The sequence below is a fragment of the Eurosta solidaginis genome, chromosome 5 (assembly GCF_040869045.1).
Source record: "Eurosta solidaginis isolate ZX-2024a chromosome 5, ASM4086904v1, whole genome shotgun sequence".
Lineage (NCBI taxonomy): Eukaryota > Metazoa > Arthropoda > Insecta > Diptera > Tephritidae > Eurosta > Eurosta solidaginis.
This window is the reverse complement of record NC_090323.1, coordinates 109,573,368-109,593,477: the sequence shown is the minus strand read 5'-3', so window position 1 is coordinate 109,593,477 and position 20,110 is coordinate 109,573,368. Positions and strand designations below refer to the sequence as shown.

Below are 20,110 nucleotides of genomic sequence, written 5' to 3'. Positions count from 1 at the left end.
GCAAATTGTCGATATCGCAGTAAACATCAACCTATCCCAGTAGATTATCACTGCCTTATCCTAAAAAATATGTATCCTGCATGCAAATAAAATAATAAAAAATTTAAATATTTTAGAAACATTTTTAATTTCTGATTTTTATAACCCTTTTATAGTTAAACATCAGATAATATTAAAGAAAAATTAAAATAGAGATTTCAATTCTGTAGGAAATAAAGGTACACGGTAGACGGTTAAAATTTGTATCCTAAATTTTAAACTTTTTCGCAATACATATATGTATGACCAAACCAAATTTGGTTTAAAATTTAAACTAGACTAGTTTTCATGAAAATTGGTGAAAGGAAAAGATGTTGGCTGGGGTTTAAAATTTAAGGTCAAAATTTTAGCCGTGTATAGTTGAAAAAGTGCCCTTAACAGCTAGTATTAATATTATCTTGATATTGAATGAATTGTGATTATCGGATTCTGAAATTTTCAAATTGTTAATCTCATTGTAGTATCAATTATTGGCAATGCAGACTTCTTTTTTATATTAAATAAATATCTTTTCATGAACGTCCATACACTTGTGCTCTCATCAGGATATTTTGAATTTAGTACAAATATTAACTTATAGCAATACTGAACCGCTTCTATATAAGATTTAAATGCGTACTTAATTCCATCTAACACAACATAAAAATCTTTAAAATTAAACTCGTCACCCACAACAATAACGAATGGTTGCAGAGTTGAATTATTTTCAAAACAGTTTGTCCTCTTCTCTGCAATTACTGCATCAACTTCACTTGGTTGCCTGACTTTTACTGTGAAAGCATTTTGCGAATCCATAATTGTAAACTTTGTGCGACGCCCATTTACAACTTTTCCAGTTGGCAATTAAATTTAATGCAACAGCATTATTACATATACGTTGAAATTGTCTAACAAGTATAGAAATTTAATTAAGTATTCGGCAAATTGGAATGTAGGTACTTTAAACTTTGTCTGTACCTGTATTTAAAATGTCTCTCTGTTCAAATACGCGTTTCTTGAGGAGCTTGGATTACGGGTCCTTAATCCTTGTTTCAAAAAGATTCGAAGCAATTAAGCATAAATTGTCCCATTTGGAAAAATTTAGCTCATACTAATCATACTAATTCGGGAGCTTTTGAATATTTGTATATGGCCACTCATCTAAAATTTGATCGAAAGTAAACAAACGGGTTGTTCTATATGGAACCGTTCCTTTCCATTTTTTTAGTACGGTTTCCCAATCTCTTATATGTTTGAGATCAGCACATACTTTCTCGTAGTTAACATTTGCAATACTATTTGTTGTAATGGAATTGGAATTATTGAAAATCTTTGAAGCGACTCTTTTACGGCCTTGATACCTGTCCCAAATCTTGCCTTTCAGTGACACTTTTTTATTCTTTTGTGTAAAATATGTTTCCTGAAATAAAAAATTGAAATTCTTTAGAAACATTTCTTATATCAGATTTCTATAAGGTATTAAAGTTGGGTATTCGACAAATTATATAACCACATAAGGATGAACATTCGTACTTACACGGCATTCTGTAGGAAATAGGGATATTATTTCATCCGCTATATCTTCGCAATTCTTAACGCTGAGCTTATGACCGTTTCCTATGTTTTCAATAACGTTGTGAACAATATACGTTCGTGCTTGCGGCGAAAGCATTTTAGTGTCCTTATAAAGTTTACAAATGCCTTTTTCCGTGATCATCAAAATGCTATGAACACTGTAGGGCTGAAAATATATATACAATATCATCATCATCATTTTCCGTAACTCTTATTGGAGCATTACGATTATACCTTCTTAAATTCATGGCTTCGTCTGAGCTCCCGTTAATTGTTAGTCCTTCAGTTTGGAAACCTATACTTTCTCTGCAAGCCTTTGCCTCCTGCTGTGAACGTAAATTGTAAATGCCCTAAAAATAACGATTTTTTTTTTCTGGATTATTTTACATAGAAAGTTTCATACTTGCTCGTTTTGCCAACACGAAACCTTATGTTCTAATATTATTTTCTCATTAATTTTCTCTCCACCGTAAATTTCGTCTAAATGCCTGGTCTTAACATATTTGAGGCCTTCGATTGTTATACCTTTTACTGGGAGAAAAACACAATACTCAATACACAATATTTGCGGAAAAAGAGAAACCTATACTTTCACGTTAAAAACGTATGAGCCCGTCAAATAAGTTCCATGATTTCAACCGAATGGCCAAAGGGTCATCGTCAATTTGTGTATCTAGTCTCATTTGGTTTTCTGGAGTAAGTTCAAGACTTTGTGGAAAAACAGCGGTTGGTTGTACCGCTTCAGGTTGTGTTATTAAATGCTGTTGTTCTTGTTCTTGTTGTATTAAATGCTCGTCTTGTGAAGGAACATATACCACGTTTTGAAGTAAGCAGTAATTATCACCCTCTCCCTCTCGAAATTCGCTGATGGTGCTGCTTATATGTATTGCGTAGATGTATTGACTTTTATGAGCACAATGAATTATTTTAAGGTGACTTATTAAACTTTTTACGGTTTCGAAATCTTTTTTACAAATAAAGCATAACATTTTAAAATCTTCTAGATATTTATAACTTTTATTTCTATTACCCACGCTTAAGTTTGTATAATTACCCGTTTAGCCGCTAAGTGTTGAAATTTTTGGAACGCCAATTGATATGGACCGCAAGCAACAATTCAAATACTCCGATTAACCTTAATAAAAATTGGGGAGGCTTTATACATTGATATTTAAGATGTCTGAATCATTTGTTCGCTTACCTGGTGTCCAGAATTGCTAAGAATTTTTTTTTATTTATAAGAAAAACTACTAAGAATTTGTAAATTTGCCGCGTTGTTACTTTTGACTTTGAATTGGAAACACAGAATGAACAAAAATGGCGTGATCTTCACCTAATTTGAAACTTTACAAATACTTTGTTAGACTAAACAAGTTTCTTAGGTAATACTGCAAGTTACCTAAGATAACTTGGTAAAAATAAAAGGTTCTTAGGTAGTTTAACGAAGTTTCCAAGGTCTTATTGCAAATTACCAAAGATAACTTCGTAAAAGTAAGTATCAACTTTGTTAGGTTAACCAAGTTTCTTAGGTGTTTGAACAAGTTACCTAAGCTAACATTGTAAACATTGCTCAGCTAACAAAGTGCTTGGGTGATGACACAAGACACCCAAGTTATTACTGTTAGGATTCCTAAGCACTTTGTTGAATTGAAATTTAATCGGTGCTAGCACGTTTTACACAAAATAACTTTGACAGATTAACTAATATTTGTTTCCCAAGAGCCTTATTGATTTACACCAAGTCTTTAAAGTTCATATAAAAAAAATACCTAGGAAAACTTAGTTAAATCAGCCCCGATTTTTGTAAGCCAAAGGGCTTAGGTAAAAAATTAGCAAAGCTTTGTTTTCCTTTGTAGAGTATAAAATTGTCTAAGAACTTTGGTAGCATACACAAGTTTCTTGGGCTCCATACAAAAATCTTCAACCAAGAAAACTTTGTTATATTTACAATTGTTTTTGCACACCAAAAGAAATGTTCAAATTTTGCGAGCAACAGTTCTCAAAAATAAATTTTCAATTTATTGATATAACCGTCGTAGAAAATTTAAAAACCAGATTGGATCAACGTTTTTCAGATTTCAAAACAGTACCTGGAACAAGATCTTTTCATTTTTTTCAACCTATATCAAAGACTGAAATAGCAGCAAAGCTTGTGAGTAGCGACGAGGTCTTTGCCTTAAGATATAGCTTGACACAGGAACTGATACTACCTAGCCTACAGCCGAATACCTACATAAGTTGTGTTGTAAAAGATAAGAAAAACAATGAGGTTGGTTTTGTCTGTTTGTGACATCAATGAGCGATTGTTGAATGAATCTTTATTCAAATATTGTCAGCTTATTTATACTAAATTATTCTAAACATATTCTAACATACATATTTACATTTAAGCATACATACTTACATGCGTATTTACCTTAAGCATACATACTTACATACCTACATACAACTCGATACAAAATATGTACCTACCTGTGTTGAGTTGTGACTTTTGTGGGAAATGCAACGTTCGAAAATTTGCTTGAATGCAAATTTGTTTGGTTGTGTGTTGTACACACACCTGTAATAGATCGTGTGAATGGCTATGTCAGCAAGAATTATCAAATGCTTTTTTATGTGTTGATGAAAATTTAGAATATTTTTGATATAGGATAGCGTTTTAGCTGATTTAAATATTTGGTATTAAATTGTTTACACTACAGTGTGTATGAGAGGCAGTGCTTCTTAGGAGTCGTCATATACATTGGTGATGATCATCAAGATGCTTACATCAATTTCATGCACCCTCACTGGCCATCTCATACTTTTTTTTGGCCAGATCATAGAAACAGTGGAAGAGAGGATAAGTGCTGGGTATCTTTCACCAATATAATTTGCAATTTAGAAGTACCCGAAATAAGAAGTAAAGTAGGGAGAAGGAAATTCAGCCTATCGAAAAAGAGTATCAAAAATTTAAAAGCTTCCTGGCCTAGGAGAAGCCAAGTTTAAACTCACTGCTACCTGTATATGGCATTGGATTTATCACTACTTTTGGTGTTTCAGATGTTAACAGTGTGATTTTGCATAGATGTTCAAGTATTTAGGCGAACTCAACTGCGCTTCATAATTAGAGAAAACTAGTAATTCAAGTAAGACTAAAATTAATTTTGTCATATATTACAATTACTTTAAAGGAGTTGATTGTAGACTTAAATTATAAGTCAATATAAATAATTACTTACCAATGCTTAACATTAACGGAGTCAATTTTAAGAAATGCAAGGATTCAAGCTTTTTTTTAGGTCACTTACCATCAAATACCCACAAATTTTATTTCGCACTATGTAGTATTTTCCATTTTCTTTGAAATGACATCTTCCTTAGCTTTGTACCAGGTGTTAGAAAAAAGTTTTGACCATTTATGGAGAAGACCATGCTGAGAAAAAAAATCCTAAATATCAACTTTAAAGGGTGAAAACACATATTTAGACAGGACCGCTGTTATTTTTAAGCTCATTTTCAGAATGCTGGTGAAATTTCAAGATAGAACTGCCAGTTTGACAGCATTTAATTAAAAAATAAGTTCATAACAGCCTTTTTGCTGAAAAGTACTTTTTGTCGCGAATATAAAAAGGGGCAAATCGACTAAAAACGGAAAATTTATAAAAATTCATAAAAAAATAAATAAAGCGATTTTTGCTAAACTGAAAAATACGGGTTGTTATATTTGTCCATAGATTCTGTAAAAAAATATTCATGCAAATCTGAGGAGGTGAGGTGTAGACCCTGGTTGATTTCATTTGGACTGACCCAGCTTTGTTAGTTTCACCTTTTGCGAAAGGCCTAGAAGCGTAAGCAATTGGTAATTGTTTGCCGTCGTGTTCTTGGCTAAGGACTGCTCCGCAAGCATACCTACTAGCGTCTGTTGTTATGCAATTCTTCTCTGAAGTCTGGGCATTGCAAAAATTTTGGATTCATTAATGCTTCCTTTAGGTAGACAAAAGCTTTTTGACATTCTTCCGTCCACTCGAAGGAAACATTCTTTTTGCAAAGGCTAATTAGTTTTCTTGAGTATTCTGCGATGTTCGGTACAAATCTTCTGTAATAGTTGCAGAACGCTACGAACCTTTCAACTTCATCGGCTGTTTTTGGCGTTGGGTAGTTTTGAACTTGTAAAGAAATGCTTGGAAAGGTTTGAGGCCTGCGAACTCTAACGCTGTTGTATTCTGATATGGAAGGTTCTATTATGTCATCTTCGATTAGCTTATTAACCTGTTTGCCTGTCTCCCCTTTTTGTGTCTCAGGCAATCTATAGTTTTTTATGTAAACTGGGGGGTCGTCTTTCATGTGTAGTTTTTGTTTATAAAAATTGTTGGAAGAATTTGGTTCCGTTTCTAGTGCAAATACGTCTATGAATTCTGTGCATAGTGTTGTTAGCTGAGAATTGACAAATTTTGGAAGGTTTTTGGTTAGTCTTTTAATTTTTTGTATCATTGCTATTTTTTTTGTGTGTGCTTGTTTCAATTAGTGTATAGTCATCTAAATTTTCAGTATTAATTTGGTAATTTTGAATAGTTGTTTTTACTTATTGTGTTGATAAATCGGACGAAAGTTTGGTCTTTATTTGTAATTGTGTTTGCTATAAAAATGGCTTCATATATAAAGTCTAAACCTATAATTTCATCGCATGGTATTGGGAAGTCGTCTTCTACAACATCATAAATAAATTAGTAGGTCATCACCTTTTAAGTCCGCTTTGACTGTGCCTAATGTGCTAGTTATACCTTGACCAATGCTCTTTAAATCTATTATTTGTGTTGTATTTATTTTTGTATGATTTTCTATTCGATTCTTTTTGATAATCGAAATATCTGCTCCTGTATCTACTAGGAGGATTGAAACTGAGTTACTTAGAGTCGTTTTAGTGGATATATAGCTATTTAAATGTAAATTTAGTACACATATTTTTCTGCTTACTGCTCTTGAATTGGAGTCTGCTGGTTTTCCTGATGGGTACAGTTGCGTACGTTACGGGTCTGACTATAATTTCTTTTTTCATTTTGGGATGCGACCCTTTGGGAATTATCGTCTGGTCTTGTGGTATTGTTATATCTTGGTTGTGGTCTGAACCTTCTGCCTCTATAACTTCCGTAGTTACTATTTCGGTAACCCCCACGGTAATTACTCCGGTATTGCTTTTGATGTCTTATATTCAAAATAGTGTTTGAGCTGCTTGTTATTTCTGGGCAGCTGTTTGTGAACTTTGAAATAGCATCGTTCATTGTTGTGAACGTTTCCGCTTGCATAATCATTTTCACTTTATCATTGGAGCAGTTTTTGCACATGGCTTTGACTGCTGCTTGAGTAGCGTATCTGGTTGCCAAGTCTGGGTTTAGTCCATCCGAGATATAGGCTCCCTCCAATGACCTAGTTATTTTTTCTATCTCCGCAGTCTATTGGTTAGCAGTTTAATGCGCTGTTGGATATTCAGGAGTTTTGCTGTCAAAACTTCCACTGGTTCGCCTTTTATTGCAGCTCTTAATTTTAGTTTTATTTGTGCAATTGTACTTTCATTGCTAATAAAATTTCTTGCTGTGTCTTTTAGTTGTGTTTTTATCATCGTTATTGCTAAGGCTTCGTGATTGTCCTTGATTTGGTCGAGGATATCAAGGGCATCTGGGAAACTGTACATATTTTCAGGCTTACCATCAAACTCTGGCAGCACTGATGAGGCGGTTTTGATGAATTCTACTATTGTATGTGCCATTTTTATGTTTGTATTTGCAGATTCTGGTGGTTTATTTTCTCTTGTGCCCAAGGTTTGAGTCTGTGAGGACTTTGTTAACACAACTGGTTTATTTTCTTCGGTCAAAGAGGGCTCAGTTATAAGAGTGTTAAAATCAATCTGAAGATTTTCTTCGATTGCAGTGGGTACTGTTACTTCGAAGTTATACCTTGCTAATGAAGACACCAATTTGTCTCTTACACTTGAAAAAATTTGGTATGCTTCGACCTGGTGATTTCTTGTTAATATGGAGTCTACTTCTCGTATTAACTTTCCTAGAGTATTTAATGATTCTAAAATAATTGACAAATGTTTTACTACCGTTTCTGGTTTTATTGTGGTATTTTTATTTATACATTTATACATTTGTACGATTTTTCTGCTTTTATTTTTTCTTCCGATAGTGCCTCATAAATTTGTTCCCATTTGTTTATTTCTATCTTGGAAAAACATCAGTAAGCAGATTAAAAGAATTTCCACATTTAAGGAGTTATATGAGGACTAAGCATTCCAATTTACTGGTTTAACTAACTCCCATTTTGAATTTAAATTTTTTATTATTGTAATTAGATATTTTTTTCAAGACATTTTTCTTTAAATTTTAACAATGTTAACTTAAAATTCCTTTTAGTTAAACTAGTCCTACTTTTAAAAAAATTCCTAAGCAAAAATAAAAGCTTTTGCTCATAGTAAAGCGTCCATAATTGATTCTAAATATACGTATAAAACTTGCTGCCAGTCAGAGTATTGTTTTGCTGTTACCAAAATATCCACGGTTTGCAGGAGAGTCTTTAGTTGTGTAGAGGGTAATTTTCATACCCCTGGGTGACAAGAGAGAGATATAGGCCAAAACGTGGGCCAGTGAATGCCTAGACAGTGTTTATACAATATGGATATCAAATGAAAGCTGTTGATGAGTACAAACTAATATATTATCCAGAGACGGACTGGGACTGGGATTAGGACTAGGACTGGGACTGAGAATCGGAGTGGGACTGGGACTGGGACTGGAATAAAATACATACCACCCTCTGGGACAGGCAATAAGGGATGCGGAAGAATGAGAAGAAATTGAGAGAAGAAAAGAGAGAATGAGAAGTAGATTGAGAAAGGAATAGAATGAGACGAAAATGGAGATAGATGAAGCGATAAAGACGGAGGGAGGAGTGAATAAAAGGATTAGGAAAAAGTAAAGAGGGGGGGCAGAGTCAGACGGAAAAAGCTTTTAAAATGTATGCAGATAGGCCAAATTTAGGGCAGGACAACGTCTGCCGGGTCTTCTAGTGTATATATAAATATTTTGGCAAGCACATTGACAAACTGTTGCTGACGTTGGGTTATGCTGTTAGCGAGTTGGCCAATGCGTCAGTCAAATAGGGTTGACGAACGTAAACAGATATGCGCATTATATATCGGCATGTCTGTATTAGAGGTTTACGCCGATCACTTTATCGGCGGCGGCGGCGTACGCTTTATTATATACAGGCGGCGGCGGCGTGAGCGGCGCGCCGACGTACGCTGGTGTTCTTACTTTTCTTGATTTTTTAATAATAAATAAAATAATATTTAGGAAAGGTTTTGTTTGTATGTATTTAAGGAAAGCAACGTTTTGGCCATTTCGGAAAGATCCTGGCTTTTTGCCCCAAAATCTCGGAGATCGTTCAAAAATTTTCAGGAGTAGCTCTTTGCGGAGAGATTGTCCCTCGTTCATTTACTCTAGAGAGGCTTCGAACTTAACTCCGGTCTTTGGAATTGGTACTGCTGCGTCTGCTGAAGAGAAATAGAGATACATAAAATGGTCACACTTATGTCTGTATACCTGGTACAAAGCGTAGTTTCACTTGGGGTTAACTCCTAATAATCGTCGCAAACACAACTTCTTTAAATCATTTGCGGATCCTTGGCGGTGACGCAAAAAGGCAACTTACGGTTGCTATTAATGGTCTATTAATACTCATGACTCTCGTGGCACAGGGCGCCTCCACAATTCCCGATGTGCGAACAGTAGCAATCCCGACCACCAGTCGCTACCACGCCTCCTGCCCTCACGCCATATGCCAACACAGAAGCTATAGGACTGCGACTTCGAACACATACCTTCGTCGACGTCACTTTCCTAGAAGCTCTAGGTGTAGCTCCGAAGACTTTCTAACGGATGTTTTTGTCCCGCTTATGGGTGAAAATCGTATAATCCTCGGCACATCTACATAATTAAAAATTTACAAGGACCCTGGATACAACTTTTAAAATGTAGACCAAAGTTTGCAGACGTTTGTGTTCATAACCTTAATTTCGATAGTCTTCGTTAAACCAAAACTGCTGTTTTCCGGGCCTTATGATATAAGAGCTCATTATAGATGACCGCGTAGCTTCAGTTTTCAGACTAGTTCGACTGTTCACTACGTTAGGGCATTAGTTCGACTGTCTTGGGAAAGCTTTTGTTTCACCCCTTTGAGTGTTCTTGCGAAGGACAAAGCCTCACCTGGTAAATATATGTATGTGCCTACGTATTGACATTTGTAAAAGGAGCCGTAACGTGTAGGTCATATTTAAAATTGGTTGATAGGCTATAATCAATGTGAATCACTCCAAGGGACAAGTTTTGGATAGGGATTTTGCCTCACTGATTTAGCTTATTCTTTCAGTCAATCGGAATATAAAATTCTTAAAAAAATCGGCACCTTTTTTGGGTAATTTGCTCTTTTTAGAAACTTGAGAATAATTTGAAAACATGTTCGCCTTACGTCATTTTACTTGAATTCATTGCTCATTATTAATTTTTTGAAAAAAAAAAAAAAATGCAAAGTGAGCATATACATAAATTTATTACATAAATTTTGCGTGAATTGCGTGACGCAAAGGCGGTGTTAAGCCGACATCGAACACGCCTGCTTTTTTTAAATAACTTTTGAACAGTTAGAAAGAGTTAAATTTCGCAATTAGTTTCTTATAACTGGCAGTCATGCGCATGCCTTGATACCATTTTCGACCATATCCGACAAATTTTCGACATGAACGGGGGGTGCGGGTTCAAACCCTCCCCGTAGGACTCGATTTTCTATGGAAAAAGACAAAAAAAGGCAATTTTACTGGCAAAAGAACTCTTTGAAAGCCAAATACCACCAAATACCACGCAAATGCTCTTTCGAAACAACAAATTGTTCCATATGGATCACATTCTTATTAAATTTTCATGTTAAATGTTCATCCGTCAGTGGCGCCACCTTCTGTATTAGAACAACAACGCAACGCAGTGCAGCTTTATACAGAAATATAGCCCGGCTACATTCAAAACGACGACTGCGAACGACAACGGCGAAAAACTGAAGCTTGACGATAATTGCCGCCAAGCACCGACGACTGATTATAATGAAAGCGACAACGACAGTTCTGCATTAGCTCAAACAACAACAAAAAATTTAGAAAAAAGTATTGCATGTGTTAAAAAAAATTTATAACAAATCAATTTCAACACATATTTAAGGCTATTTGCATTTATTTTGATTTTTATTCACAAAAAGAAAAAAGGACGCCACGACCGTCGCCTGTCAAAATAGAAATAGATCTAATCTAGCGACAGCGGCATTCATGATTAATTGCCGCTTTATCGTGTCGTACCCAAAAAATTCCTCCCCATAAGAACATGTGTAAAAATAATTTGACAGATGCCGCACCGTCGTTGTCGTCTTGAATCTGTTTTCCCTAATACGCTAGCTTTTTCCAAATAAAAACAATTTGATAATATTAGGCCAACTGATTTGGTGGCGTTTCTTATTAATAGAAAAAAATTTCTACATAACTGTTCGTTCAAATAAGACGTGCACGGATTATTATTCTTGAGTTGTCGGGTTTTTCATTTTGAAAATGTCAGTGGAACTAAGAAGAAATAAAAACAGTATATTTCTGGTGGGTGAGATTAATCACCAAATAACAGGCGCAAAATTACCGTCGAATCGTCAAATTCTTGCGGTTCTGTTTTTCAACATTCGCGAAATAAAGTTAAATATTAGTGAAAGTGCAAATCTTGTGGCTCGGGAGTGCATTATATTCTGGGAAAAAGCTAGAATACCCACCAGAGCTTTCCCTAATTGTGTTAAAAAAATTGTGGATCTTTATCAGTTCTGGCGAGAGCTGCAAAAAAATTGTAAAAAGATACCGGATTTTTATAAACGTCGCGAGGAGGAGTTTCAACAGGATTTGGATAATTTATTCGATATCGCACATGCTGATGCTCTCAACAGAATTATAATAGAAGAAGATAAAGTATTCTTACGTAAACAGAGAGAGCCAGGCCGCCCAGGTTGCTTAATGGGTGTAGACAAAAAGTTGGCTGTAATTGAAGAAAAGGCAAGGTTAAGACAACTAGCAAAAGAGAAATATAGATTAAAACAAATGCCCTCAGATGCCGTATCGACATCTGTTGCTGCTTACAAGGATATGACACATACAGAATTACATGACCAATCTGCAAGCTCTGAAGAAAGTTTGAACGAACCGACTCCTTCCACTTCTCAATCAATTCGTTCTTTAAGTGCAGTAGCAAAAAGAGGAAGAAAAAATTTCATCACGCCAAAATTGGTTGCGACTTTAGACAGATGTCAACTCAGCAATCGAGATTCTGTTTATGTAGTTCAAGCTGTAGTGGAAGCACTAGGTCTTAACTGTGACGATTACCCAATCAACAAATCCTCTATTCAACGCATTCGAACGCAAATGAGAAAACATAGAGCAGAATCCATTAAATCTGATTTTCAGAATAACATACCCGAAGTTGTTGCTGTTCATTGGGATGGAAAACTGTTACCTAGTCTCAACGTAAAAAGCTCTAAAAAAGAACGCTTGCCAATCGTTATTTCGTTTGAAGAGAAAGAACAAATTCTTGCAGTCCCGAAATTAGAGAGCTCTTCCGGCAAAAATCAAGCAAATGCAGTACTAAATACGCTAAATGATTGGAACCTTAATGATAAGGTACAAATAATGTGCTGTGATACGACAGCATCTAATACAGGTCGCTTGAATGGAGCTTGTGTGCTTTTGGAGCAAGCATTAGAAAGAGAATTGTTACTTTTTGCTTGTCGTCATCATGTTTACGAACTTGTGCTCAAAAGTGTATTTCAAACTAAAATCCAAGAGGACAGTACCAGTCCCGAGATTCCACTATTTAAAAAGTTCAAAGATAACTGGAAGAATATTAATCCTAATGCTATCGAACCCTGCTCTAATTTCGTAAAACAACACTTTTGTGAGACGATGATAAATGAATTGGTGGAGTTTTATTACAACGAACTGGAGAAGTCAATTGTACGAGATGATTATCGGGAACTGATTGAACTAGCTATTATTTTTTTGGGAGGAAACTCTGAGAATAAAATTAAAATCAGACCTCCAGGCGCATTGCATCAAGCTCGGTGGATGGCAAGAGCTATTTACTCTATAAAGATATGTTTGTTGCAGTCTCAATTTAAAATGAGCGTCAAGGATGAACAAGCGCTTAGAGATATTTCTTAATTCATTGTGACAGTTTATGTTAAGCCCTGGCTAAGATGCAGTTTAGCAGTAAAAGCGCCGAATCCAGACTTACTCTTTTTAAAGACCCTGAAGGATTACGAAAGAGTTGACAAGTTGATTTCCAAAGCAGCTTTAGGAAAATTCAGTCACCACCTGTGGTATTTATCAGAAGAAATAACCCTGCTATCAATTTTTGACGAAGACGTTGATGAACAAACCAAGAAGAACATTGTAATTACCTTAAAAAGAGAAAGCTTTGATGATTCCGGAAAGAGATACGTTCCATGGAAGGATGAAACGTCGATATCTTTATATGGTGAATATTTATTCATATGTATTAAGCTATGCTCACTATTTACTAAACGCTAAACTTTTGTTCTTGTTTTAGAAAAATCTTTGAGTGATTTCATCACTATTAGAAGCAAAAATATATTTTCGAGGCTAAAAGTTGACTGCAGTTTCCTTCAGGAAAATATATCTTCGTGGGAAGAAAACGTGGCCTATATAGAAGCAAAAAAGAAGATTTTGTGCTTAAAAGCAGTTAATGACACAGCTGAAAGAGCTGTTAAACTTATGCAAGACTTTCACGGTTTGATAACCGCAGAAGAAGAACAAAAGCAGTTCCTTTTACGCTGTGTGCAAGAACATAGAGATATGTATCCAGATTGTAAAAAACAGACTTTAAAAAGAAAATGTTCTGAGTAATCCTATTAACAATATTTAAATTAAACAATCTTTAATACAAATTTCTATTATTAAACAAAGCAATGAACATTTTCGTTGATCTAGCTACTAGATGAAGAAAGAAACTGCTATTTTTGAGGCCCTGTCGGCACGGGTTAAAGTTTACGTGGAAAGTTAAAATTTGTTATTTAAGCAGAGGTTTGTATACTGAACCGAATTAGAGGGTATGCGTTTTGATAATTGCAAAACGAAATATTTCGTTCATATAAGGGACACCCTAATGTATAACCAATATTTCCTACACGATGAAGGTATAGTGGAAAAAATAATTGTTGTCAACGACACGGCGGAAAGAGCAATAAATCGTGCATCAAATTTTAATCCAAAAGCAAAGAGAATAAATAAATAAGAGCCACCAGTCTGCTACGAGGGCGAGTAACTCGCTGGAAATCAAAAAAATTGATGTCTAATGTTTTCTGGGGGGGACATTTTTAATTGCATCGCATTTATCCATGCCGTGTAGGCCCCTTATGCAAAAGTTACATCATCCGAGACAGAAGAACAGGTGGTAAAGTCGCCCCAAAAACAGTTTCCGTATGCAGCAGCGAAGAACGATATTATTAAAACGCATAAAAAGTATGACAGACGAGTTTTTTCTCTTCTCCCATTCCTCGTATTCTAAATAAAAATTCCTTGTGAGTTTTTTCACTTCTCCCTTTCCTCCTATTCTGAACAATGTTCGAAAAAGTGGAAACCGGCTATAGGAGAAAAGTAGGTATTATGAATGTGAGGGAGAGGGAGATTTCTCTGCCATTTCATAGGAGTTTTTTCACCAGTTAAATTAAAGGGAATGTATCAAAATAATTAAAGGAAATTTGTTCTTTTAAGAAAAAACACTTATTTGTACAAATTTGTCCTAAAATATGTATTTACATTCTACCACAATATTCTAACCGTTAATACAACAACAACAACAACAACCACAATATTCATTATTTTAACTCAAAAAGTATATCATAAGCAACGGAAGAACTCTTCGTATATTTGATGCAGCCATCCAGAAATTGCGCAAGGATTTTTTAAGAAGGCTTGAAAAGATTTTGGTATATGGCGAAAGCGAACTCAACTCGACTTGGCCGCCAGAAAATTGCTTTGCAGAATGAATGCATGCAACTCCGGCGGATTTGTATTATCCCGCCGCACAGTTTTTCGTGTAGAACAAGCTAGCTGGACAAAAACAAAGTTCTTATTCCAAGAAAAGTGTAATGAGAAATGAAAGAAAACAAACAAAATAACGGGATTTTTGCTTGTAATTGAAATAAGAAGGCAGGAGTGGCCGTAAAATGCATTGATTAATCTGCAAAATTCTTGTTGAATATTAAGCTTCATATTTCTTTTAAGTGAACACTTTTATATAACTTTTTTGATGGATTCTAAGCTCGAAGGTAAGTAAAATTTTTTAATAGTAATTCTTTCGCAATTAGAGTATTTTCAATATATTTAACATTCCGTTATTAAGAAGAAAAGGTATTTTTTCTCTATATTTTTAAATTTAGGGACAAAAAAGTTACATACATCCGTGGACATCCGGGCTAAATTTTACATATGTTATAGTCGCAAGTATTGTCTAATAGTTGAAAGAAAAAACCATTGCGAATTCTTTGCACATCTATTTAAAATTTTTTTTTTTTGTAGATTTAGTTATCTCTACATATAAAATAGGATGTATGTACGTACCAGCTCCGACGAGATATTTGAACCTTTAAAGCTGATCTACAAACGGCAAAACCAATTCCCAGGTACAGGGAACAAACACGTAGCCCTAAAACACACAAAAATAAACACGCAAGGTCAACAAGGGCACACCAAAAGCAAAAAGGCGAAGATCACTGACTTCAACCTGCCACAACCTACCGCACCAGTCACCAAGGCATACAAACAGGTACATACAAAGCAATCCTAATGCAGGTATAACCACACAGGAACGCTACACAAAACAACCCCATTTGGTAGCATCTACGCTAATACCTGAATGTAATATAAATACTGCACAACTTGGATTGATAGTAGATAAACCAAAACCAGGTTTTGTCAATATCAATGACAGCAACACTGCTCGTAGGTTTTTCGAAAATTCTGAGGCTAGTGCTGAGGTTACGGGATTGGATGTTACCCTCATCAAAAGATTCGACACTCTCCTTCGCGCGTTAGCATCTGGGTACAATATAAATATCCAAAGATATGAAAAATTTGCGGCCGAGACTAAAAAGCTATACATAGATCTCTATCCATGGTTTAATATGCCTGTTACAGTTCATAAAATCTTAGTGCATAGTACTGATATTATAAAATCAGCAATTTTACCTATTGGTCAACTTTCTGAGGAAGCACAGGAAGCCCGTAATAAAGATTTGAGACGATTCAGGGATGATAACACACAAAAGCAGTCGCGTGAAGCCACGAATAGAGATCTTATGAATATGTTGCTTATAACATCGGATCCTTTAGTTAACAGTTTTAGGGAGATACCTAAGAAAGAATTTAAAAGTCTGACTTCAGAAGTCTTAAATTTACTGTCCCCCGATAATGTTGAGGAGTCAATAAATACCCCAAACACACCTTCCTGTGGTACTTCAAATAAAGAAAAGGGTATCCTCTCTCGAAACACCTAGCTAATAAAGTAACAATTTTAACTTAAAAAACTTAAGGTTTCAGTTTAGACCGCGATGGCAACTTTTGTGTCAGTTAAATTAAACAACTTAGTACGCCATTCGCATTTACATAAAAACATTTTTTATAACAATTTTTAATGTTATATCAGCCTACTGACTTGTAAGATCGCGGGTTCGAATCGAGCTCTAGGCCTAACAATAATTATTTTATTTTATTTTATTTTATTTATTATGATACATTTTTTCCTCAATGAAAAAATTGTTTTAATTAGAATAGAAAAAAGAAAAATTTATACAACTGAGAAAGTTTGTTGCATTAAATCCATTTCGGGAACTGCTAAATTCCTTCATCGGCAACGTTTAGGCGCCGCTGCTATAACTATTCAGCTATCACAGCGGTTGTTTGTTTATGTTCATTATTTCTATTTCTATCCTGTTTTTTGCCAATTGATTTTCTCAGCACTGCGACATCTGTTGCAGAAACGGAATGAAAATTGGACTTGCTTTATGGCAATGATGCCATAGGTCATATTCATTGACACTTTTTCCCCGTGCTCTGGGATGTACAAAAAATTTGTGTTGTTATGTCGGCCTACTAGACCTAACACCATCAACTACAGCCATGCACGACGATCAAAAATACTGAGTGAAAGCCCAAACAGGCTAACTTTTTTATCAAAATAACATGGGAGACCCGATCGAATGCCTTAGAAAAGTCAGTATACACAGCGTCAACCTGATATCCTGCCTGAAAAGCTGCGAGGCAGTCATCCGAGAAAATTGTCAAATTAGACACAGTTGAACGTCCTGGAAAAAATTCATGTTGCTCTGGACACACAAAATTCTTAACACAGAAACGTAATTTATCTTGGATGATACATTCAAGGAGCTTCGCAATGGTGGAAAGTTTTGAAATAGGCCTATAATTAGTAATATCATTTTTATTGCCGCTCTTGAAAATAGGTGTAATGAACGCTAATTTCCACGCATCAATAAAAGTACCTGTAGATAACGAATTATTAAAAATTAACAACAGTGGATAGACTAAGGAATCACATTGTTTAAACAAAATTGCAGAGAACCCATCGATATCGGTACTCGTCGACGTTTTAAGCCGAATAAGCCCATTAAGAACATCTTCCTTAGACAGTACGACATTACCGAAGTCAATAGAAGCCTCAATATTAAAAGTAATATTATCATGATTGACGGAATCTGAAGTGAAATTGTTCATAAAGTATTCAGCAAAAAGATTTGCAGCGTCCTCCGTAGTATCGACTGCTTTTTCAACAAGAAAAAGAGAGGACGGAATATTCGAAACGGATTTCTTCGAGTTGACAAAGTTCCAAAATGATTTTGGGTTAGATTTAAGGATTTCTTCAAAATTTAAAATATAATTTCTGTGTAAGAATTTATCCAGACACGCGAATTTTGTATCATACTCTTTATACAAGTTGGAAAACGTTGGATTTTGAGTTCTTTTAAATTTACGGAAAAATTTATTTTTCAAATTCCGGAGTTTTATCAAGGCTCTATTATGCCAGGGCACCTTGTATTTCTTTATGGAAGCCAAGGGAATGACATTTCTACAAATTTGCAGAACAGTAGACTTAAATATCTCAAACCTTTTAGTGGTATCAAGACTGCAAAATAAATTATCCCAATTTATTTCCAGCAAAAGATTGTTCAAGTTCGAAAAATCACATCTCTTAAAATTAAAAGAAAAATTACAGCTGGTAGTACTAGCGTCGGCAAATTTATAAAATTCCAGATCAAGAACTAATGGAACATGATGCAAATCGGATTTTTAATAGGAGAAATACATTCAAAAAGTGAAAAATTTAGATTATTAGATACAAATACCAAATCCAAAGTACGACCTAGTCTATTTGAAAAACCATTAATTTGTTTAATATCAATACTTAAAAAACTATCTATTAAATATATTTCACTGGAGCCGATGACCTCACATGCTATTAAAGCCGAGTTTGATAGAGTCTGTGACCATTTAACATTACCCAGATTAAAATCACCCAGCACGCAGAGATGATCACCACCAACTTTGTTCAATGCCAGTGACGTAATATTATCGACATGTGCAGTGTATAAGTCGTGGCTACTATTGGGCGGTATATATGAAGCACAAACAAAAACAGGTTCTGATGAGCCTCGAATGCATACACATAGCTGGTCAAGTAGCGCACTATTATTTTCCTGTATGATTTCAGAAGCATGATGTTTGGAATGTACCGCAATGAGAACTCCACCACCTCGTGCACAACAAGTAAGGTTTGAATTTCTATCTTTGCGAAAAACATTGTATAACATAGGATCAAAATATTCCTCGCTGAAAAAGTTTTCATTTAGCCACGTCTCAATGAAGAAAACATCATATTCTTCATGGGAGCTAAATAGCCGCACCAACTGGGATTTTGTTTTAACACCAGCCATATTCTGCATAAATAATCTTATGTGATTATTTCTTCCATCTAACCCAACCGATTGCCATCGGACATCGGTTGGATTTCGTCGTTTTTTGGCTTGAATTTAAACGGGCGCACAACAATATTTGCAGGCCATAGTTCGGAAGTAAATACTAGTATGCATTAATAATACAGAAGAATGGAATTAAAGCAAAATAATAAAGTAAGTAATATTTTTTTAATGCAAACACATTTGGCTTTTAAAACATTTTTTTGATTCCAGGTCAAAAGCAAGCGCATTCGCTGCAACCCAACTCGGAGATGGACGGTGGCAGATGAGAAGTGTCTTATTGAATTTTTACTGGAAAATCGGCTACTTGAGGTTTGTTTTTGTTTGCCCGGAAGTAAAATAAATTTATGTGGAAATATACATATATACTTACGTGCATAAGTTTATTTTGCAGAAGCTGTCCGCTCAAGTTTACTATAAGCTGTTTTGAGAGGAGAAGAATGTCAGTGAGTGTAAAAGTGCGGAACATGATGTCGCGCTACAATAAAGCCAAAGCATGGGAGGGATCGACGGTAGCAGGGAGCATGACCGGCGATACCATTAAAGATATATATGTTCTTAAAATATTTCTTTGACGATTAATTTCAATAGCCAACATTTTTTTCCAAGGTACTTTGCTGAAAATGTGCACATTTTTTACGAGCTGGATGAATTTTTCGAAGCCGTATTTGCGAGTCTTCCGTAATTGATGATACAATGGCAAATTGAAGAGGGCCAACTTGACTGAAGAGGGCCAAATAATTGAAGCCGAATCGCAAAGCTCTCATATTCCGGTATGCTCTTCTAGCATGTCACCAACCACGCGCTCCCAGAGTCCAACAGCAGGAATGAGCTGTAAAGGTATATACAGCCGGACAGCAGCTTCGGACATTATGGAGGTGGAAGCTGAAGCAATGGCAGTCAAGAAGACGAATTTGGAGGCAGAAACTATAACCAGATAGAAGAAGTTGGTTATAAGGGAAAATGAATATATCCTTAAGCAAAAGGAGTTTGAGCTAAAGGAAAGGCAGACACGAAATGAAGAAGCCCCCAGCGGGTTATGTGGTAAGAATATAGCCGCGGTAGGTATGCCTGTCGTAAGAGGCGACTAATATACCAAATAGATTCAAGGGGTTGTGTAGCGCAACCCTTTCAGGTTGCCAGCGCAATTCTCCAAACCCAATTGTCAACCTCACCTATCCGTGGCGAATCCTGTTTCATTAAAAGCCGAGGCTCTGGCGACACCGAAAACCTCATGGATGTATGGGGTGGGAGGGCGGTATAGCCTAGAAGGTCCCATGTGGTGATAACAAAGCGTTCCCGAGATGGTCTGGCTTGGTACCGGAACGTACCGGATCTGCATCCGGCAAAGGACCATTAACTCAATTTCACTCCCCAAGGCCTTCGGGGAGTGTCC

General features: G+C 35.6%; 1 protein-coding gene and 1 long non-coding RNA gene across 8 annotated transcripts in view; both read right to left on the bottom strand.

Moving 5' to 3' along the window:
• Positions 1-20,110, bottom strand: part of LOC137233476 (uncharacterized) — an 807,788-nt gene that overhangs the window by 554,685 nt on the left and 232,993 nt on the right. The gene's annotated exons all lie outside the window — the stretch shown is intronic.
• Positions 328-5,335, bottom strand: LOC137233480 (uncharacterized). Of its 3 annotated transcripts, none has more exons than XR_010947483.1 (5): positions 1,997-5,335; positions 1,828-1,943; positions 1,556-1,759; positions 997-1,438; positions 328-926 (listed from the first exon to the last, which is right to left on the bottom strand). It is a non-coding gene; the product is annotated as an uncharacterized lncRNA (long non-coding RNA). The 3 variants fall into 3 exon arrangements; XR_010947484.1 differs by having other exon boundaries at positions 1,828-2,124; positions 2,183-5,335; XR_010947482.1 differs by having other exon boundaries at positions 1,828-5,335.